Source organism: Staurois parvus, unplaced genomic scaffold, assembly GCF_062004578.1.
Source record: "Staurois parvus isolate SC_StPar_1 unplaced genomic scaffold, SC_StPar_1.0 ptg000153l, whole genome shotgun sequence".
Taxonomy (NCBI): Eukaryota; Metazoa; Chordata; class Amphibia; order Anura; family Ranidae; genus Staurois; species Staurois parvus.
Genome location: NW_028317949.1, coordinates 22,388,544 through 22,411,264, shown reverse-complemented (window position 1 = coordinate 22,411,264; position 22,721 = coordinate 22,388,544). Strand labels below are relative to the sequence as shown.

The 22,721-nt window shown below is 39.2% G+C and overlaps 1 protein-coding gene and 1 pseudogene across 2 annotated transcripts in view; both read right to left on the bottom strand.

The window, feature by feature from the left end:
- The window catches only part of CDH20 (cadherin 20), a 472,975-nt gene that overhangs the window by 422,825 nt on the left and 27,429 nt on the right, over nucleotides 1-22,721 (bottom strand). The gene's annotated exons all lie outside the window — the stretch shown is intronic.
- On the bottom strand, nucleotides 20,992-21,123 carry LOC149463744 (U2 spliceosomal RNA; annotated as a pseudogene).

Sequence of the window (22,721 nt, the reverse complement as noted above, 5' to 3'; positions counted from 1 at the left end):
ATGCACGGTGCAATATTTGTTTACATACCGACATGGAACCGTCGTTTGCATTTGCCTTTGCGCGCAAGCATGAGAAGAGAGTGGGGAGGAATTTATTTATTTTGGATTTTTTTAATTACTTTTGCAATGTCCCTTTCCCTTTTTTTTAACACTTTTATTGTTATCACAGGGAATGTAAATATGACAAATCTGGGGTCTATTTGACTCTAGATTTCTCCCCTGCCCTTAACCTCCTCGGCGGTATGATTCTTTCCGATTTTTTTTTTTTGTGCTCAAAGCGGTACCATTTTTTTGCATGGAAATATGTAGTTTTTTATTGTAGGCTGTAATTTTTAGGACTAACTCACTGAAATCTGTACGAACAAGAGTCTATTAAATATTCCGGATATGATAAAATTTTAAACACAAAATTATAAATTATAATTTAATAAATAATCATAAAAAATAATAATTTAATGCAATAATCAAACCAAAAACACTGAAATTTGAAATACAGAGGCAAATTCGCACATCGCTGAGCAAAGTCGCAAAATCGTTTTCAGTGTCTGATGACGAATTTCCCTACGAATCGTCACTCAATTCTGCAAGTGGTTCTGATTTACTATCACTGCTCTAAAACCGCTTTTGGCGTAAAGGGACGCTTTTGGGACGCCATGGACTTTTCTAAGTTTCCAGGCAGAAAGAACAGTCAAAATGCAGGCAGGGCACAGAACAAAGCAGTAGGAACAAAATATATGTGAAATGCATTGAAACAGCAATGACAGCAAAAATGACATTTTTTAAAAAATTTCAAATTTCCCGCCGGTTCCGGCGCCCCTACGTCCCAACGTCACAGAGACCGGAACACAGAAGCCGGATGCCGGCATCAGCCGGAGGAGATTGGCCGGGGACGCTGCAGGGGACACATCGTGGGAGCGAAGGACAAGGTAAGTGCTGCAGGGACCCCCAGAGCAGCGCCGCATGGTAAGCCCGAGTGTAGCTCGGGGTTACCACTTTTGGTACTGACATTTTACCCCGAGCTATACTCGGGAATACCGCTAAGGAGGATAAAGTATTTGATTCCACCAAGACTGGTGTGATCAGATGCTTTTCCAATGTTAAAATGGCGCTGTTTATATCCAGCAAAACGGAAATGATGAAATGCTCCAAGCTTCCGGTCTTTTAGACCATAGAGATGATTGGAGACATTCCAGTCTCCAATCAGCTCTACTGTCAGCCAGCAGAACTGCCAGCTGCATTTTTGGGTTCCCTGGTAGGACCGGAGAGCCCAAGAAAACCTTGGAAGGTAAATGAGTACTGCCTTTAACTGCAAGCATCATCCTGGTATAATCACTCAAAGTCCAGTGATGTACCAGTACGTTGATGGTCCTTGTTGGGCATATATGTAATAGAAGAGATCATGGACGTATGATGAATCGGGTCTGTGGACCAATATGACCACAATTTAGTCTTTTTTTTTTTTTTGTAATGCCCATGTTGAGGGTTAGACCCACAAAAGTTTTAAATTCAGAAACTGTGATGGGTTTCCATGTGAATTGCCTGGCAAGAGCTGAATTTGGGTGGGTGGCAATGTATTGTTGTGTATATATGTAAATTGCTTTGGCCCACAATCAATTGATACAAATCTTCCATGAAAAACATTGGAGGGGCTAAACACTAGTGCCAGCAGCGAACGGAGCCAATCCTGCTAACACTGTTTTTGGGGACACTATACAAAGGAGGCACTAGTATAGTTCTGTTCGTGATCAATATATTGATCCACACGAACACTATACTAGTAATGGTGGCGGTCAGCAACCTATAGCGTGAGTGCAATAGTGTGCAGGCAATCTAACACTAGTTGATTCTGGCTAGAAGAGGAACTTACAGACCCTGCAATGCTAGCTGACCCTGACGCAGATGTTGCTAGTGGCAGTAATACAGTGATCAGTGAAAAATTCTATATACTGACCCTGTACTAATGGCACTGGCTGGGTGACGGGATGATCAAAGGGTCAATCAAAGAGTTAAATGTGCTAATCTAGTGTGTGAGTGTAAAATGGGGTGCAGTGTTTGTTCTTCTCTCCCTGGACAGCATAGGGGGCAGCAGGGGGGCGCATGCATGCGCGCACACACACCTGGAAACCGAAAACAATGTAAGACTACATTGCTTTGCCCAGAGCCTCCTCTCACCCACACACTGTTGGCGGGAAGGTGGAAAGTAGTTAAAAAAAAAAAAATTTCTAGCATGTTTTTTAAAACATTCTTTTTCTTTTTTTTACACTTTGCATTACATGAGCAATGAAGATCAAAGCTTGCTTTGAACTGTCATGAATGTGTTAAGTTCATGACAGTTCAATATAATAGTGATCTGTGATTGGCCCAATGTGTCATGTGAGAGCTGTGGACCAATCACAGCTCTCCAGGAACAGATTCATAAAAGCTTTGTTGTCATTGTGATCACCGGGTCCCAATTATCGGGATTCTCATTCTGCTATGTCCAAAGTACAGAGCAGATGTGTGGGGGTAGGGTTGCGTGCCCGCTCAGGCAAACGGCGCCCTCTTGTGTTGGCAAAAGACCAGCGACATACGAGTACGTTGCAGGTCATGTAGTTGCCGCCTGTCCGCAGTGCATTGTGGGCAGGCGGCCCGAAAGTGGCTAAACATCCACCAAATAGATGGGCTTAGCTTTTCCAGACAGGTCTTCAGAGATCATAATATTCATGTTGTAAAGCACTGTAAACTGTTGACGCTATATAAATCCTGTATAATATCTATCACTAATTTGGGTTTGGGGACTTAAACAGGGTTTATTAATTGTCCCAACGCTTTTCTAATCTTATATTCTATATAAAATTCTGCTCCCTACAAGGATGAAGTGCAATATAGGAGGTATATGCTAAAAATATTTGCATCCCCTCTTTGTTTTGTGCAGCGCAAGTGTATGCTGAGAGCATTGCCAAAAAAAAACTGATCACACAGCACCATGGAGCTTTCAGTTATTTGTCTAACATCATGACAAATATTTGTTATGCAATGTTCCAGCAACGCCCACAGAGATTATACTATGGATGGTAATAAGGCCAATATTAATGTGGATTTGTAACCAATATCAACCAATTAGAAATATATTTCCACTGTTTGATTAAAGCAAACTGACAGGTGAAATCTCATGATATCCAGGATCTGATCTTTGAACTGCCCCTTTACATTAGCAGAAGTCTGCTCTCCTTATACTGTATTGTATATAGAGAAAAAGTGCTCCATCAATACATTAATGCATGTTTTATTTATTTGTAGTTTATATTGTTTGACCTTAAACATTTTGCATCAGCTGCACTTACTTATACTACTGGCAGTGATGTTATGCTGAAAAATACACTGAACTTTTGCCAAGGATAGTGACATTAGTTTTATACATGATAAATTAGTGATTTCATGCCTGTCCTTATGACCCACAAGCATACCACATGACCGAGCACCTTATTTATTGATGTAGTAATAAAAGCTTTGGAAAGTGATTGATCTGGCGTTTTGTAGAAGAGAGCATGCATATATAAAATATATTAACAGCCTGTTCGTATACAATGTAATACTAGATAACAATATCTTAATTCTTTACAAAACAGTAATGACTGTATATGGGTTACACATCACAATTTTATATATATATATATATATATATATATATATATATATGTGTGTGTGTACAGTACATATAAAAAACAAACTAATATTCAGATGGCCATTAATAAAACTTTATCATAATTTAGAAGTGTAAATGCTCAAAATTTAGTTTATTTATTTAACTGCACTGGAACTAAATGGAATAACAAGTGAACAATCAATGTAAAAACAGTAAATGATTTTGCTCTACAGACATTACAAACATATCATGATTCTGCTTATTTTTTCCTTCTATAATAAAAGATTAGTTTTACCATAGTTAATGGAAAGATGTACCAGATATTAACCTCCTTTTGATGACATACAGTATGTTTGGTAGGCGTGGCTGTTTCTTGGATCTGTCAGTTGCCCCCATAAAAAATATTAAAGTAATTGTAAAGACTTATTAAAAAAACAAAAACAGGTATATACTTACCTGCTCTGTGCAATGGTGTGCACAGGACAGTCCCAAACCAGCTCTTCTCAGGGCCCTCTCTGGCACTCCTGGCTCCTCCTCTTCTCAGTGTGCCACCATAGGAAGCTGCTTCTTATGGTGGTACACCTACAGGCTCGATCCCTAGTTGCACTGCCTGTGTCTATAGATGCAGACAGCATGGCTCCACCACAGGCTGTCATTTAGAGAAGCAGGAGACAGCGGATACTGCTGCTGTATCTGAGCCATTGAGGCGAGTGAGAGCAGCACTGCTGCACTTGGGCACAGCCCTGGGTCTACAGGTGAAACTCGAAAAATTAGAACATCGTCCAAAAGTTCATTTATTTCAGTAATGCAACTTAAAAGGTGAAACTAATATATGAGATAGACTCATTACATGCAAAGCAAGATAGTTCAAGCCATGATTTGTCATAATTGTGATGATTATGGCTTACAGCTCATGAAAACCCTAAATCCACAATCTCAGAAAATGAGAATATTGTGAAAAGGTGCAATATTCAAGGCTCAAAGTGTCCCACTCTAATCAGCTAATTAAGCCATAACACCTGCAAAGGGTTCCCGAGCCTTTAAATGGTCTCTCAGTCTGGTTCAGTAGGAATCACAATCATGGGAAAAACTGCTGACCTGACAGTTGTGCAGAAAACCATCATTGACACCCTCCATAAGGAGGGAAAGCCTCAAAAGGTAATTTCAAAAGAAGTTGGATGTTCCCAAAGTGCTGTATCAAAGCACATTAATAGAAAATTATGTGGAAGGGAAAAGTGTGGAAGAAAAAGGTGCACAAGCAGCAGAGATGACCGCAGCCTGGAGAGGATTGTCAGGAAAAGGCCATTCAAAAGTGTTGGGGACTTTCATAAGGAGTGGACTGAGGCTGGAGTCAGTGCATCAAGAGCTACCACACACAGACAGATCCTGGACATGGGCTTCGAATGTTGTATTCTTCTTGTCAAGCCGCTCCTGAACAACAAACAATGTCAGAAGCGTCTTACCTGGGCTAAAGAAAAACAGACCTGGTCTGTTGCTCAGTGGTCCAAAGTCCTCTTTTCTGATGAGAGCAACTTTTGCATCTCATTTGGAAACCAAGGACCCCGAGTATGGAGGAAGAATGGAGAGGCACACACTGCAAGATGCTTGAAGTCCAGTGTGAAGTTTCCACAGTCTGTGTTGATTTGGGGAGCCATGTCATCTGCTGGTGTTGGTCCACTGTGCTTCATTAAGTCCAGGGTCAACGTAGCCGTCTACCATGAGATTTTGGAGCACTTCATGCTTCTTTCCGCAGATGAGCTTTATGGGGATGCTGACTTCATTTTCCAGCAGGACTTGGCACCTGCCCACACTGCCAAAAGCACCAAAACATGGTTCAATAACCATGGGATTACTGTGCTTGATTGGCCAGCAAACTCGCCTGACCTGAACCCCATAGAGAATCTATGGGGCATTGCCAAGGGAAAGATGAGACCGAACAATGCAGAAGAGCTGAAGCCGCTATTGAAGCATACTGGTCTTCCATAACACCTCAGCAGTGCCGCAGGCTGATAGCTTCCATGCCACGCTGCATTGAGGCAGTAATTGCTGCAAAAGGGACCCAAACCAAGTACTGAGTACATATGCATGCTTATACTTTTCAGAGGTCTGATATTGTTCTATGTAAAATCCTTGTTTTATTGATTGCATGTAATATTCTAATTTTCTGAGATTGTGGATTTGGGGTTTTCATGAGCTATAAGCCATAATCATTACAATGATGACAAATCACGGCTTGAACTATCTTGCTTTGCATGTAATGAGTCTATCTCATATATTAGTTTCACCTTTTAAGTTGCATTACTGAAATAAATGAACTTTTGCACGATATTCAAATTTTTCGAGTTTCACCTGTAGATCAAGATCAGGCCAGTATTTGGGGGGCTGGAAAGACAGCAAAACATGATAGATGTGTTACCTTAATGTAGAGAATTCATTAAGTTACAAATCTTTAGCCTTTGCAACCACTTTATCTTCTAGGTATGGAGCAAATGCGGTGACTGTTATCCTGATGTGAGGTAACTTTGAGTTGTTGCGTCCCTTTAACATATATGTTTAACCACTTGCTGTCTGGGGCAGTTTTGAAAAGTTAAAATCATCATTTTTTGCTAGAAAGATGCTTAGAACCTCCAAACATTATATATTTTCTGAAAGCAGAGGCCCTACAGAAATAAATGGTTGCTGTTACAATTTTTTATGTCACATGACATTTGCAAGGCCATTTATTAAATGCACATTTTCTGGAAAAAATACCGTAAATTTAATTTTAGTGCGAACATACACAATATAATATTACATTTTTGGTAAATATACAATACGATGTTATGTTGAGTAAACAGATGCCAGATGTAAAATTGCACGTGACATGGAGACACTGTATGGTACCTACAGTATAATTGTCCATACGTAAATGCCTTTGCAGGTTATCAGTTTAGAGTTAATTGTGTACTAGGACTCTAGAATTATTACTCTAACTCTGATATAAGTGGTGATATCTCACCTGCATATGCAGCTCCGTGGACATTCTACAGAAGATTGTGGGCAAGCTGGTGGGTTTATTATATTGCAGAAAATACACTGTATTTATGCAATAAGCAGCATGTCTACTCAGTTTTTTTTATATTAGACTTTAGTTTCACTTTAACGTCAAACTGTAGTTTTCTGCTATGCATTACAAATATCTAGGACACCCATAGAGATCTCTTTTCTGCCTCCAGCATGGCCTTCTAGTGCTGTCTACGTACGGTACAGTGTATTCCTCTTAGGCTGCCCCTGCAATTGGGATAAGAGACCTTCCCTTGAGGATCTCGGACATCAATGAAAATTAAACTCTACTTCATTTCACATTAAACAGAAATATTTGATTTAGGCAGGATTGTTCTTTACATTTTTGAAAACATTTTTGTATATTTTGTGATTATGCGTATACATAAGGGTGGCTGTCATTACATATGCGGTCTCTGCTTTTTGCTTGGTTATGCTACACAATGATTGTGCTGTAATGAACCTCTTAAATCTGTGCAAGTCTGTCAGCCGTGTCTATTTGATTGCAAATAATAGACTTTCTTCAGTCTCTAATCATATGAAGTATCCATGATGTTTTTATTAGTAAAATGCATTATGTTCTTTCTCTAAGCTCATAAGGGAGCTCGTTGCTCATTATTCCCATTTTTTGTGTGTTAAGGTTCCACTTTAGGGGAAAGAAATATTTGCAAAGGCATTAAGGGCACACAAAGTGGATTTATATCCTTTGTGGCCATTGAAGGATATATTTAAATGCAAGTTTCAGCTTTAAGAAACATAGTCTGATATTTTTACTCAGTCCAAAAGCCACCAGCCTGGGACCCAGAGCACCTGGCAGAACACCTAGTTCCGGGGTTAACTGATGCTGCTATGTGCCAGGCTTTTATTTTGAAGGAGTGCATTTTAAACATTAGGTAAACAACAAAAAGTGGGATAATGGCAGATTTCAACCTTGTGAATAGGATCACAGGAGTAGTTCAGGCACTTTGCCAGTGGAGCAACTTCTAAGAGGTTTGATAATGTTCCCATGCTGCATTTTTAAAGCTGATTGCTCTCCCTCATGCGGTGCCTGAATACAGCTAGCGAATAGACAGGGTAATGTATGTAAATTTTAATTGTAGTGTAATAAAACCTACATTAACATTTAAGTTGCATTATATGATTTCTCGATCTCTTAAATCACCTCTACCCTCTTTTAACATTGCTCTTCTGGCAAGCCCCTGCCTTTAAAATATGCCAGATATTCACATAGCAAGCACAGTCTGAACATCTAGATAGATACATAGATAGATCAGAATGATCTTTGGACAGCCAGCCAGCCAGACAAACAGAAAGTTAATTAAGTTTATGCACAGGAGAAAGTAAAATATTAAAATTATTGCAGTTAATCGCCAGCAAATAAAAATAAGCATACCAATAGCAATTAGTGGGTTAATATTATTACATATTTTTCTCCTGCAAAGTATAAAGCATAAAAAGAACACAAATTATCTTTCCCCAGATGAAAGAACGCAATACTGAATTTTCTGTGTTTGAAATTATTTACGTCTAGAATTCTAATGTGCACTTGTTATTCAAACTGAAATCATAGTTTTACACTGAAACAACATACTTAGTATGAAAGGCACAATACAAAAACCAATGCATGGACATTTGAAGGGCTATCTATAGTCAGTTTGTTATAGTCATACTCTCCTGCTCTGGCTTTAATAATTCTGATCTTTCCTGTCAATGCATAAAAGATGTATACAGGGCTTGCATTAGTCTGCAATTTTAAATACAATCCATTTATTTCTTCCTTTTAACAGCAAAGCCTGCATTAGGGATTTTCATCTCACTATTGAGTTGAATAAATAAGTGTGCCATTTGTTTTTGGACAACAAATATAGATGAGAGATACTAGCATATGCCTGCAGTGTGCTACTTAGCTATTATAAATAGAAATGACAGCATGTCTTATGTACCAAGGAAAAAATGTAAAAGAAAGCATACATAAAGATAATCATGAATAGGACTTTTTTGTACAGCAAATTAAGGATACGTGAGCACATCTGTTTATGAATGTGACCATAAGTAAGAAGGGCTCTAAAGGTGGCATTTAAGGTACCAATATATATTGATTATTGAAGTGCAATACTTGACGATTCAATTGTGTTTGGCAGCAATTGACATATTCACAAACCTCTGATGACCATAATCAGGTGTAAATGATACTGGTCATATAATATCCCAAATGTCTGTGCCTGAAGAGCCCTTATGTCACCTGGAAATGTACGGTTCTCCTTTACCAGTGCAGAATTATGAGTCCTAACTGTATGAAACTATAACATTATAAGACATTATTTAACAGTCATGATGTCAGGCTGGTTGGCTGGTATCACTGATAGTACCAAAATGGAAAAAAAGTTATTATCTTTTACAGCCTGGTATATCAAAGCAGCAAAACATCTAAAGTGTCACCAAATAGGCTTTTTAGAAGAACAAACAGTTGTTTATTTCAGTGCAAAAATGTCTTGTTCTGGTCCTGCTTTAACAAGCCACAATATAACTGCCAGGTTCACTGACTGCACACTTTGTAAATCCAAACATACAGAAAAGGCAATTAGAGTTGATTTACTAAAGCAGTAAAGGCTGTTCACCTAGCAAAGTGATTGCTCATTTTGCAAAAGGTTTGTTCACACCAGGGGCGGACTGACAACTCATGGGGCCCCCGGGCAATACGGGATCATGGGGCCCCTGTGTCCTTGCCCAAATTCAAAAAAACCTATGAAAAAGGTACCGGGGCATCTCATGGGGCCCCCTACTGACCCCGGGCCCTCGGGCAGTGCCCGATTTTTTCCAAATGGTCAGTCCACCCCTGGTTCACACAGATTAGAAAACAAAGGGGAGTTGTGTTCACTTTGAATACCCAGTCAAGTGATGGAGAATCTAAAGCTGGGCACAACCTGGAAGATTTTCAAATAAATCTTACTATGAATATTCGTGCAAACATTTGTACAAAAATGTACATACACTGACATGCTGAATGTCGTTTGAAAGTATTTACAATACATTTGCTTAATTTTTAAAGTAAATGAACTTTCAGAACTTTTCACTGTTAAAAATTAATTAATTCAAGTAAAAATTTCCATTCTGCTCCTTTTGAATTTTCTGGTCTCTGTGGTCAAAAAATGAATATCATTTTGACCCTACTAACAGATAGAAAATTGAACGAATGTTCTTAAAATTAAGATTTTCGAATACATATCTATTAGTGTATGGCCAGCTTAAGAAAAAAAACAGGCACATGACAGGATGATCAAAGCAAGTACATCTTTACTTCATTCACTAAGCTCATTTTACATTTTACAAAGTGAATATACTCTATTCCTTTAGTAAAGGAATTGTATTGTATCAAAGTTCTCTGATCTTGGAGCAATCCTGTGTCATTCTCAGTGCTTAGAAGATTAAATGATCACAAAAGAGAATCTTGACAGACTTAAATGGCAATTCTGGTAAAATTTCACTGATTTATTTAAGTGATTTGCTCACTCAGTAAAATAGTGCAATGTCACAGGGTATTGCATATATGTAATACAGTAAAAAGATGATTGTGCTATAGAAAATTAGAAAACAGTAATCATATTGATTTTGAACAACAGAGGTAAAGTGGTCTGATGGTTTAGAGCAGTGGTTCCCAAAAACTGTGGCCCATGTGCCAAATGCAGCCTTTTGCTGTTAATTGGCCTTTGGGCCACTGACAGCAATGATGGGGCACTATTCTTCCCACTGATACCAATGAATTGGGCACTTTATATGTCTCCAACTTACAACAATGATGGGGCACTATTCCTCCCACTGATACTGTTACCATAGATTGGGCACTATTCCATTTACTGACACCAATGAGAAAATAATATTCCTTCTTCCATTGACGACAGATGCCAGTCCATGTTTTACTCCTCTAACCACTAAGCCTGAGACATTGCTTATTTCAATTGACCACTGGCACCAGGGCAAGTTTGAGGACCCCATAGGGGTTTGTTTAGTAATGCTGTAAAATCAGGCTCACTTCTGCATAGAAACCAATCAGCTTCCAAGTTTTTTGCCAAGGCTTAATTGAACAAACTGAGGTTAGAAGCTGATTGGTTTCTATGCAGAAGTGAGTCTGATTTTGCACTCTCCCACTTTAGTAATTAAACCTCTTAGAGACAAAAATTGCTCATAAAATGTGATAATTCCAGAAAGTTTGATGAAATCATCAATTATGGCTGAGTTGATGTAATCCCTGCACATTGGGCGGTACAGCGGCTAATTGGTTAGCATTTCTGCCTAACAGCACTTGGGTCGTCGGTTTGAATCCCAACCATAGCACTACCTACATAGAATTTCCATGTTCTCAATGTGCTTGTACAAGTTTCCTCCCACACTCCAAAGACATGCTGGTAGGTTAATCGTCTCCTGTCTAAATTGGCCCTAGAATGTGTATACATGAATGTGAATTAAGGACCTTAGATTGTAGGCTCCTTGAGGGTAGGGACTAATGTGAATATATATGTAAATTGACAGTGATGTATAAGTACCTCTAATAAATAAATACATGGTCTTTAGGGAACTGAGATACAGCTCTGAAATTTATACTATTCATTTCTGTCTACTGCAAATCAAAAAATATAGCAAATAGACAAAATCACATATATATGTATTAAAATATAAATTAGATAGTACTATACGCAGTCTATAAAAGAACATTTCTGTACAACAAGACTATAAAACTGTAATGAAACACACAATGCAACAGTGATAACTACAGAGATGTAACTTCGATTCAACTCTACAAGACTCTGTCTTTGTCTCTTTGCCTTTTGAGTAAACAGACACCCTGCAGTGAGATTCCAAACATGTTGTTTTAACTCAGATGATAAGTGGTCTGGCTTCCTTCTGTGCTAGTCATGACAGTTTCCATGAATTCCAAACAAAGCCTTATGGGATGTCTGAAACTTGTATCATGAATAGATAGAAACATAATAGCTAGTAGGCACAACAGAATAGAAGCTGTATTTAAAAAAAATACACAATTTCAAACTTCTGAATCCGACAAGTTTTTATCCCATTTTGTCTCCTGTTGAGAAATAACAATATGTGGTTTATAGGGTATATTGCACCTGTATATGTGAATATTTTTGTACTCACATGTGCTTATATGTACCAAGAGATACTGAAAAGATGAAATATGTTGCCAGCACTCCGACAAGCTTGTTTCAAAGTGCAAAGCTCTTTATTCTCATATGATCATATAGATAAGCAATGTTTTTGACCCACGCAGGGACCCTTCTTCAGGCATGTGATAAACAAATAAAAAAAATAGTGCAGATATAAATAGGAAACACTTGCCTAAAGGAGAAGACCTCCCAGTGCCCATGACCCCATTTTCCCTCCATAATAGGAAAATATTACAAGTGTTCTTAAAAATATCAAACCCGTATTTGCAAAAACTGTATAATAAACAAACATTCACAGTCAACAATAATTGAATTCATTTCAAAATTTTACTTGCAATATGCAGTTCACTTCTGAGACGTGCTTTAACAACAGAGGCTATATAGATGTATATTAACATTAGCATCGAGGGACCACCAAATGTACTCTGTAATTCTAGAGACAGGGTTTAGTATATCAAGGTATTCATGCCATGTAATGCTCTGTGTACCACTACTAAGCTGCAGAACACAAGAATGGAGAGAATGGGGAAAAGGACAAAAGAAGGGAAAAAAGGAAAGAGGAAAAAATGAAAATTCACTAGAAACCTAACCGTGTCCAACTCTAGTTACCGTAAACAAAAAGATCTCCCATCCGCATAGAGTCATATTATATCCAGAGAATACATACTACACCTTGCTCACATGCATGTAGTGTAGGAATACCTAGTGGATAGGTTCCTGAGTTATGTATCAAGGACCAGGACATAACAAACAGAAGGTACAGAATCATAGCTGGAACGCAGACAGGGCTCACTATTCTAAATGATCTTTTAACATTCACTCATAAAGTTGAGAGGCAGTAAAACCCCACAGTTGAGCTGCACTTTTTAACATACCCCAACTGTTACCCCCTTTAGCTTCAGAGGAATCAAGTGGGGTGTACACATGCTTTAGCCTTATACCCCCCTGCCACTTTCAGTAGGCATAGTGTCTGCCCATGACCCATTCAAGTGAGTAGAGCCTCTCTGAAAGGGCCCCCCCCAACCACATCCACTGCATGCAGTTGCAGCATGCTAGTGCAGAATTCAAGGGGTTAAAGCAGGCAGTGAGGGGATGATGTGACGCCTCCATGCGGCCTGTCAAATGCTCTCTGAAGAATGCTACACATGCAAATTGCTCTTCAGAAAGAAGAGCACATGTGAACAATCCCCAAATCTTCTTTTATACACTATGTACAGTCACGCACAGAAAATGTGGCATTTTGGGCACAGATGTCCTGTCTGTTAGATGAGCCACACATACATTCAGACATGGATCTGAGTATGTACAGACTGTAAGCAGAGCCGAAGGTCCGGTAAGTCTGTTTGCATGCATATTGGGTCTGGGCATTGCTTGGCTATGGAAGCACACCAGTGACCTGTAAAAGTCATAGTGCTGAAAGCAGAAGAGGATATGTCAAAATAAAGAACTGGCAAAACGAGGGGCCAAAAATAAAGGAGAAGAAAAAAGTCAGAGAAACAAAAGCAGGGAAGAGAGAAGCAATGAATACAGTGCCAACTGAAAACTAGTTACATAAAAAAATAGTGCCCCCTCTCAAATGAGTGCATTAATGTATTATGTACAACCTGCATCCTCAGCACATGCATCCATTCCAATGGGAAGTGTTCCTAGGCACTCTTTGCAAACACTGTACCAGCAGACAACATGAGGGACTAGAACTGAAATGACAGAATTGTCACAAAAAAATAGAAGTCCAAAGGTAAACGTAAAAAGGCAACAAAATGTTTCTGTTTACCCCCCCCCCCCCCCTCCGGGATGTACATTGTTAAGGGTGTATAACAGAACTTCTTCGGCATTTTCACATTTTTAGATTTGGGGTCACCTTGCACCAACCAAGCTGCTAGGTTGGTTGATTAATACTAAATCAAAAATGAGCAAATAAAAATCAGAAGCACAAAATGCATAAATGAAAATCCTACACCCTCAGTTAATCCAGAGGAAGTCTAAACACCTATAAACCATGGTCTAACTTGCTTCAGTAGGTCAAAAGTTTCTTCCTGATCCCCTAAGGCAATTTAATATTCACTGGATCACAAATTTACAACATAATTACTCTTACATTTCAATAGCTAGTTTTATTTTGTGTGTTTAGAAACACATTCAGACTTTGCTTGAAGTAATCTACAGATAGAACTAACTTCTAGGAAAGTCTATTTCTAACATGCTGCAAAATATCTGTGAACCCTTCAGACTCCAATGAAATGCAGACAGATACAGCAGATTCATAAATGCGAAATGCAATGTGATAATACCTCCTACACAATATACAGCATCTTCTAAGATGATATTCACTTTTATACTGTTTTCCTGAGTTTGTGTCTAAACATTTCCTCAGTTTGTATGCCTTTTGTTAGGAGAGAAAAGATTATACTCCCTGCTCAGAAAGAAACTTTACCTACAGTATAATGATTTCAAGTTATCACTGCACAACAATATACTTCTGATTCCATGAAGTGGATGTCCACCAGATCTTGAACAATAAGGTATACTAGGATACTAAATATACTGGATGCTTTATATGTAGGCCACTGCTTATTTTAATAGATAACTAAAACAGTAGTTGTTCCCAGTATGCTATGTCAGTAGATATTTACATTTAAAAGAAACTAGTTAAACAAGAAATATAGGAGGTTATTTGCTAAATCTGCATGGTGTGAAATCTGGTACAGCTCTGCACAGAAACCAAGCAGCTTCTAGGTTTTATTGTGAAAGCTGAATTGAACAATCTAACATTGAAGGCTGACTGGCTGCCATATACAGCTGCACCAGATTCTGATTACTTCAGTTTTAGTAAATTCCCCCAATGTACTGTATGCTTAAGCATGGACCCTTGTAGTTATCTTTTTTATTAAAAGGGAAAGTATAGCATATTTTCTGTAAATCCATATTTTGAGAGATTTTTAAATTGGCTTTCATATTTTTACATGCTTGCTGTTAGAATTTTTGGTATTTTATTAAATGTAGTGATTTGCAGATTATCTAGTTACAGGGAAGATTAGCTGTTATGTACGCTCTTTATCCCAGCATAACACCTGTAGAGGTACTAGCTTCATACGCAATGCATTGTTTTGACTGAGGCTTTAGACTTGCATGGAAAGAAGGAGCAGTAAAGAAAAGCCATTGTCTAGCAACGCAAGAACAGAATCTGCCTATAAAGCAATAGCTAAATATGACTATATACACATATACTGTAGGTCCTGAGGAAGGCGAGTATGTGCCTCAAAATGAAATCTTCACTATGTGTTCGCCTCTCGGACTTGTAAATGCCACTGTCTCTTTTGGACTAATATATATATATATATATATATATATATATATATATATATATATATATATCCAAAACTGGTTTAGAGGTACTATTGGGTCTTGCAAAGCAGGAAACGCACTGCACTGTGAATGTTTACATGTTATGTGCAATTAAACCATGGCAACATCTAATGTTTGTGTAGTATTATGTTCAAAAGACTGTTGTTCTATTGTTGTGACTTAGATGACGTTCAGAGCACATTTTATGCCCAATTCATGCAAAACTCCACATAATCCCAAGGGGTTCACATACTTTTTCTTGCAACTGTACCTCAAACATAGAGTGCCGTAGCTACCTTTTGGAATTATTTATATATATATATATATATACAGTCATGGCCGAAATTGTTGGCACCCTTGATATTTCTCCAGGAAATCATGTATTTCTCACGAAACGTATTGCATTAACACATGTTTTGCTATACACATGTTTATTCCCTTTGTGTGTATTGGGACAAAACAAAAAAAGGGAGGAAAGAAAGCAAATTCGACATAATGTCACACAAACCTCCAAAAATGGGCTGGACAAAAGTATTGGCACCCTTTCACAACTGCGGATAAATAAGAATGTTACAAGCATGTGATGCTCCTGTAAACTCACCTGGGGCAAGTAACAGGTGTGGGCAATATAGAAATCACACCTGAAAGCAGATAAAAAGGAGAGACGTTCACTTAACCTTTGCATTGTGTGTCTGTCTGTGCCACACTAAGCATGGACAACAGAAAGAGGAGACGAGAACTGTCTGAGGACCTGAGAACCAAAATTGTGGCAAAATATCAACAATCTCAAGGTTACAAGTCCATCTCCAGAGAACTAGATTTGCCTTTGTCCACAGTGCGCAACATTATCAAGAAGTTTGCAACCCATGGCACTGTAGCTAATCTCCCTGGTCGTGGACGGATGAGGAAAATTGATGAAAGATTGCAACGCAGAATAGTCCGGATGGTGGATAAGCAGCCCCAAACATGTTCCAAAGACATTCAAGCTGTCCTGCAGGCTCAGGGAGCATCAGTGTCAGCGCGAACTATCCGTCGACATTTAAATGAAATGAAACGCTATGGCAGGAGACCCAGGAGGACCCCACTGCTGACACAGAGACATAAAAAAGCAAGACTACAGTTTGCCAAAATGTACTTGAGTAAGCCAAAAGCCTTCTGGGAAAACGTCTTGTGGACAGATGAGACCAAGATAGAGCTTTTCGGTAAAGCACATCATTCTACTGTTTACCGAAAACGGAATGAGGCCTACAAAGAACAAAACACAGTACCTACGGTAAAATATGGTGGAGGTTCAATGATGTTTTGGGGTTGTTTTGCTGCCTCTGGCACTGGGTGCCTTGACTGTGTGCAAGGCATCATGAAATCTGAGGATTACCAAAGGATTTTGGGTCGCACTGTAGGGCCCAGTGTCAGAAAGCTGGGTTTGCGTCCAAGATCCTGGGTCTTCCAGCAGGACAATGACCCCAAACATACGTCAAAAAGCACTCAGAAATGGATGGCAAAGAAGCGCTGGAGAGTTCTGAAGTGGCCAGCAATGAGCCCAGATCTAAATCCCATTGAACACCTGTGGAGAGATCTTAAAATTGCTGTTGGGAAAAGGTGTCCTTCCAATAAGAGAGACCTGGAGCTGTTTGCAAAGGAAGAGTGGTCCAAAATTCCGGGTGAGAGGTGTCAGAAGCTTATTGATGGTTATAGGAAGCGACTGATTTCAGTTATGTTTTCCAAAGGGTGTGCAACCAAATATTAAGTTAAGGGTGCCAATACTTTTGTCCAGCCCATTTTTGGGGTTTTGTGTGACATTATGTCATATTTGCTTTTCTGCCTCTGTTTTATATTTGTTCCAATACATACAAAGGGAATAAACATGTGTATAGCAAAACATGTGTTAATGCAATACCTTTTTTGTGTGAAATACTTGATTTTCAGGAAAAATATCAAGGGTGCCAACAATTTCGGCCATGACTGTATATATATTAATGGTGATCTGCACTAGAAAAGTTAGACATGTCCAGTATCTTGAAAACACTATACCTCTAAAAAAAACAATAAGATTATACATATCCTTTGAACAATATTGTTAGAGGATAAGTTCACCCATATTTAGATCTTTGAATGAATGAACTACAAGTCCCGTCATGCACTGTGGCAAATGGCTTGTAGTTCTCAATGAACTGTGAAGGCACTGATGAGCACTCTCAAAGTTTATTGACCCTTCCTGCACTTAAAGAACTACATTGCATCTGAGCAGCACAAACCAAATTAATTTTTAATATACAAAGCAAACTTTCCCATCCATCCATGTCTCCATGCTTTATTTTGCTGATAAATCACTTTAAAAACACCCCTCTGGCATTTCTGGCCACAGCCATCTTAAGTAAGGGCAGATGAATTTACTTCTTGGAATCTGCAATCCATCTGCCTTAGCTGAGAAAACCCCTCCTCCCCTCCTAAATACTCCTAAGATGGATGACATAATTTGCCTAGGCAAGGAAACCAGGAAGTGACTAAAGAAACATTAAAAAAAAAAGTTTAAAACAAGTAAATATAATATACCGTCCTATCGATTTACTAATGCTAGCAGCATAACGATAAAAAATAGTCAATGTTGATTAAGAGAGTGACGTTCCACTTTAAGGAAGATAATGGCAGGAACAGGCAGACAGCTGTGCTGAACAGAGTGTCTGCAGGAGCCCGACATTGCGCCTATGATCTGCTAATCATAGGTATAATGCTCTACAGCAGCCTTTCTCAACCAGGGTGCCCAGGCTCCCTGGGATGCCTTGAGGTTTCTACTGGGATGCCTTGGCAAAATGTCTAAAAGTTGCAGAAAACTTGTATACCAGCCAGCGGGTGGAAGAAGTCTGACTTTTAGTTACACAAAGCCACAAGCTTTCATTGTGCACCATTACGACCTTCTAGCCACCAGCATCCTGACAACCAATGACATCATCAGTTGATAAGGAGGATGTCAGTTGCCTGCACAGCATCTTAGTTTGACCCTCCCCCGCCCCTCTGTTAGTGCTGGGGTCAGATTAGCTCAGTGATGGAGAAAAACTGAGAGAAACACTGGAATACTAATCAGTACCAGTGTGCAAAAGTGTATTTAATTTGAAAGAATAAATCACCTCTAGCATTGGGTGTCCATGTGTGGATGTTGCTGCATTATATAAAACTATTAGAATAGTTTTTACATTTTAGAATGGGCTGCTTCAGGACTGTCTATAATTTTAAAGGGTGCGTCGGGACTGTCCATCATTGTAAAGGGTGACTTGGGACTGTCCATAATTAAGGGTGCCTTGACTGAAAAAGGGTTGAGAAACACTGCTCTACAGGCTTCAAAGAACAAATAAATAAATACACATATTATTATACAGGATTTATATAGCGCCAACAGTTTGCTCAGCACTTTACAATATAACAGGAGACCATACAGCAGCAATACAGTTCAATACAAGAGGGATAGGAGGCCCTGCTCCTTGGAGCTTACAATCTAGGAGACACATTTTTTACCTGCAAAAAAATGTGCATTTTCTTTGAACTTGGCCTTTATTTATAAATTGGAATCTCTCTGCCCTACAAATACTGCATACTTCCAAAACATTGTTTATTCAAATACAATAGCTACAGGAATATTTTAAAAGCTTCAGAAACAGATTGAAAATACGGTGCTTATTTCAAACATACAGTATATGCTATCTTTTGATCTCACGTTAAGCCACATTGAAAGCATTCTGTTAGGAAGTTTTCTGATTGTTTTTTAAATCATTGTTTCAGAAGAAAAAACAAAGAATATTAGAGATTTTATGAAGTTCTAGTGCAGAGTACTGTCCTGCTGAGTCGGAGGCTTATTTATTGATCAGTGACATGAGCGCAGAGTGGACTATCACTGGATCCACTGTGAGAACTAAAAAATGATTTTCTGAGAGGAAAACTGTGTGCTTTCAAGCAAAGCAATATCGTTTACCAACTATTGTAACTTAAATGTACTTAAATCTCAACTCCAGGATGGGGAAATAACCCTTGCAGTCAGGTCCCCCCTCAGTGCAAGGGTTAATTACTTGTCAGGTCTAGGAGGAACAGGATGTAATATTTGCTAACCTCTGCTGTCCTCCTCTCCCTTAAACTCCAGGCTGTGGATGAGCCCTTGACATCATCACGTACAATACAGATAAGTGCTTTTGTTAATAACACAGCTTGTACCAGGATGTCTGAATAGGGGAGACAATCCTGTGACTGATCAGACTCTCCCCCATTCACAGTTTGTGTTACAAGTAGTTTATTAAATGAAATAACTTTTTCCAGTGGAAGAGAGGGAAGGAGTTTGCATGTCCATATTGTACCATTTGAACTTCTGTTCTGCCTAAAGACCTGAACCAGCAAATCATCACAGTAGCGGAAAATCAGAGACAGGAAAAGGACGGGCATTCTTGAAGTGAAAATTTCTCCAGGATCCAGCTGCCTTCATTACAGGCAAGTAAGGTGACTAAAGCTGCGTGTATTCTTTTTTTTTTTTTGCTAAACTTCAGCTTTAAAGTTAACTTTAAAGAAAAATATATTAAATGCAATTTTTTTTGCAGGTAAAATGGTGACCATGGCACTACAGGTGTCAACATTTCTAAACAATTTCCAAGCACACGTTTTTTTTTTTTTTCTGTCCATCCAGCAAACTATTGTAGGCAAAGATTTCTTTTTTAATTAGGGGAGGGACATTCATTTTAAAATGGTTCATAAGAGGCATATTGTTAACCTATTGTAAAACTTAATTTTAAAATACTGTATATACATGAATATTTACCATAATACGCACATAAACATGGCCAAGAAGATATTGTTCATTAGTAAAATTATTTATTTGTTTAGTTAGCTACAACTTTTACTCTGTACAGCCCAATTAAAATGAGGCAAACCAACAGCTCTAGCAGACACTATATGGATAAATTACAGTTTAGCTGCAAACATCTTCAGCATAACATACTTAGAAAACTACTACTTAGAGTTGACACTGACCTTTCTGCTGAGTACTGCAACTCCTGTTGTGGCTGCTGATGGGTTGACATTTTTTTGAAGGCACAGAGCGGGCAGAGGAGGAGGGGGGATGCTAGGTAAGGGGGTACAGGGGTATATGGTGGTGAAGAGGAGTGGAGAGTAGGTTAAGGAGGGGCGCAGGGTAGGGCCATTGTTTTGGTTTGCAAGGGGATCATTTAGGGGTCAAGAGTATGCAATGCAAAGAGTGGAATTGTCAGGAGTGTCTAATGCACAGAGTTTGGGGGTCAGGAGTATGACCCACACAGAGTGCAGGGATCAGGGGTGTGTAATGCAGAGAGTGCACAGAATGCAGGGATGTGCTTTCACACTAAGAACAGGGGCCAGAGTGCGTGTAAGGTACAGAGTGCACATGACCCATAAGGATTCCATAATGCAGAGTGGAAGGGAGTTCTCCCACCACATACAGTGCCCCTGATAACTATCATGTATATCCCCACATAATGTGCTCCCAATCCCTCCCTTCTCATCCAGCGCTATCAACTCTCATATGACCAAGATACACAGTGAAAAAGGAATAAACATGTAAAGACACTTTTCTGCAAGTGGTTATGTATTGTAAATTCAAGAAGTGGGCATTCACCTCCTCACCATTCCAAAAGATATACTGCACCACAATCCGTTCTCCACCCCTTTGCTACAAAGTGCCTATACTCCCATAGGAGCTGCAGGAATACTGTCCAGGTCGTCTCCAAAAGCTTTGTCCCACAGTCAGGCACATAAGCTCATTGGGAAACTATGTACAATTGAGGACTTTAAGTATTCTTTAGGACATGTTATGATGAAGTCCATGCTTGAGGCAAACAGTAAACTTCAGTTTTAAGGCAGCTGTAGTAATACTAGCAAACTACACTACACTTGATCTTAGCCAAAAGGCTGAGAAGCGATAGTAGCAGTAGCAAACTAGAGTAGAGTCCTTTAGGTAGGAGATTAAGGGGACAAAGCACTTTGGAACACCTACAGATGTCCCCTTTAGCCTAGATAACTCTCTAGCACCAGAGGGGGGTTAAGTAGCACACAGTCTTTAACATCCTTTAGGGGTATCTCTACTCACAAGGCCCAAGAGCGGATGGTAGCCTACCTCTGTGATACCAGACCAGATCTTCAGTCGACGGCCCCTCAGTCAATTTTAGAAGAAGCCAGTTTTCAGCATTCAGGCCCTCAGGTCACTCACCTGAGGCTGAACAACAGTAACATGCCCTCTCCCAAGCTGGAACAATCCAGAGCCTAATGTGGTCACTGAATATATACAGTTACCCAGCATGCCATCAGAGCATTTCTCTCTGGGAAAGGCTGGAGCTGCATCAATAGTCATGCTGCCATCTGAATAGCTCCACACCTATTATCTAGATTTTTTTAAAACTTTCTGGATGCTGAAGGAGCTATCAGACTGGCAGCAGCCGAGCAAACAGAGCAGACCTAACCAGCAGAACACAGCAACACTAATTACAGTGTAAAAGTTATGCTTTTACCTAGCAACAAGTACATCCACACGGTTTACAGTGTAATGACTAAATGTACTTCTAAATACAAACTAAATCTAACTAATCTAAACATAGCACCTATCTAGGTGGGTGCTACACATCCTTTGCAGCTGCTGCTCTATTGCAGGCATGGGGAGTGAGTTCCACTTCTCTCCTAGTAATGAATAAATGTCACACTAGCGAGTGGAGTTTGAGAAGAATGGTGCCATCTCTGCTCACTGTAACACAGCAGAAAGACTCTACTGTTCAAACTCCATGCACAAGTGTGACATCGTTCAATCATTCAACACTGGAAGAAAGGCAGAGCTCACTTCCAGGGACACATCCTGGGACATAGACGTCACAGGACAACTAACCTAAAAACTGGTCTATCCCAGTAAATCAGTTGGTAAGTATATGCAAGGGTATTCTTTTTGTGCTTGGGTAGGATTTATCTTTCTAATGTAGTGAAAATACAACATGCTAGAAATAATACTTGCTTCAAAGCTGGTTGCCCATTTTTTTTGTCTGTAGAGTGCTTATAGTTCCTGCACCCAACTATTAAAAGTTCTTTCACTTTGCCTAGTTTGTACCTAGATGAGTTTTATGTATTTGCATATTCAATTTGAACCATGTACATTCTGTTCTCCAGAAAATATGCTAAAATGTTTGCAATTACACTGTTTATTGCAGCTTTATATAATTGTAATGTACTCATACAGAACATAGAAAAATAAGACGGGAAAATTATTTTGTCTGATTCTCCAGGGAAATGAAGGCTTCTGCTATAATAAAACCTGCCTATTGGCCCTTTAGAAGCAGCAGAAAGTTGCTGCAACAAAATATTGGCCCTCTCTCAAAGCATCATTCTAGTACTGACTGGAACTAGTCTCTTCATAATCACTGGTGTCCCAGTAGTTTGTATCCACCATTGTAAATGGGTAGGGTGTTCAAAGTATAAAAATAGTCAACTGGGTTAAAAGCCCATTTTATTTTGCACAGAGTAGGAAGAGCATAACAGCC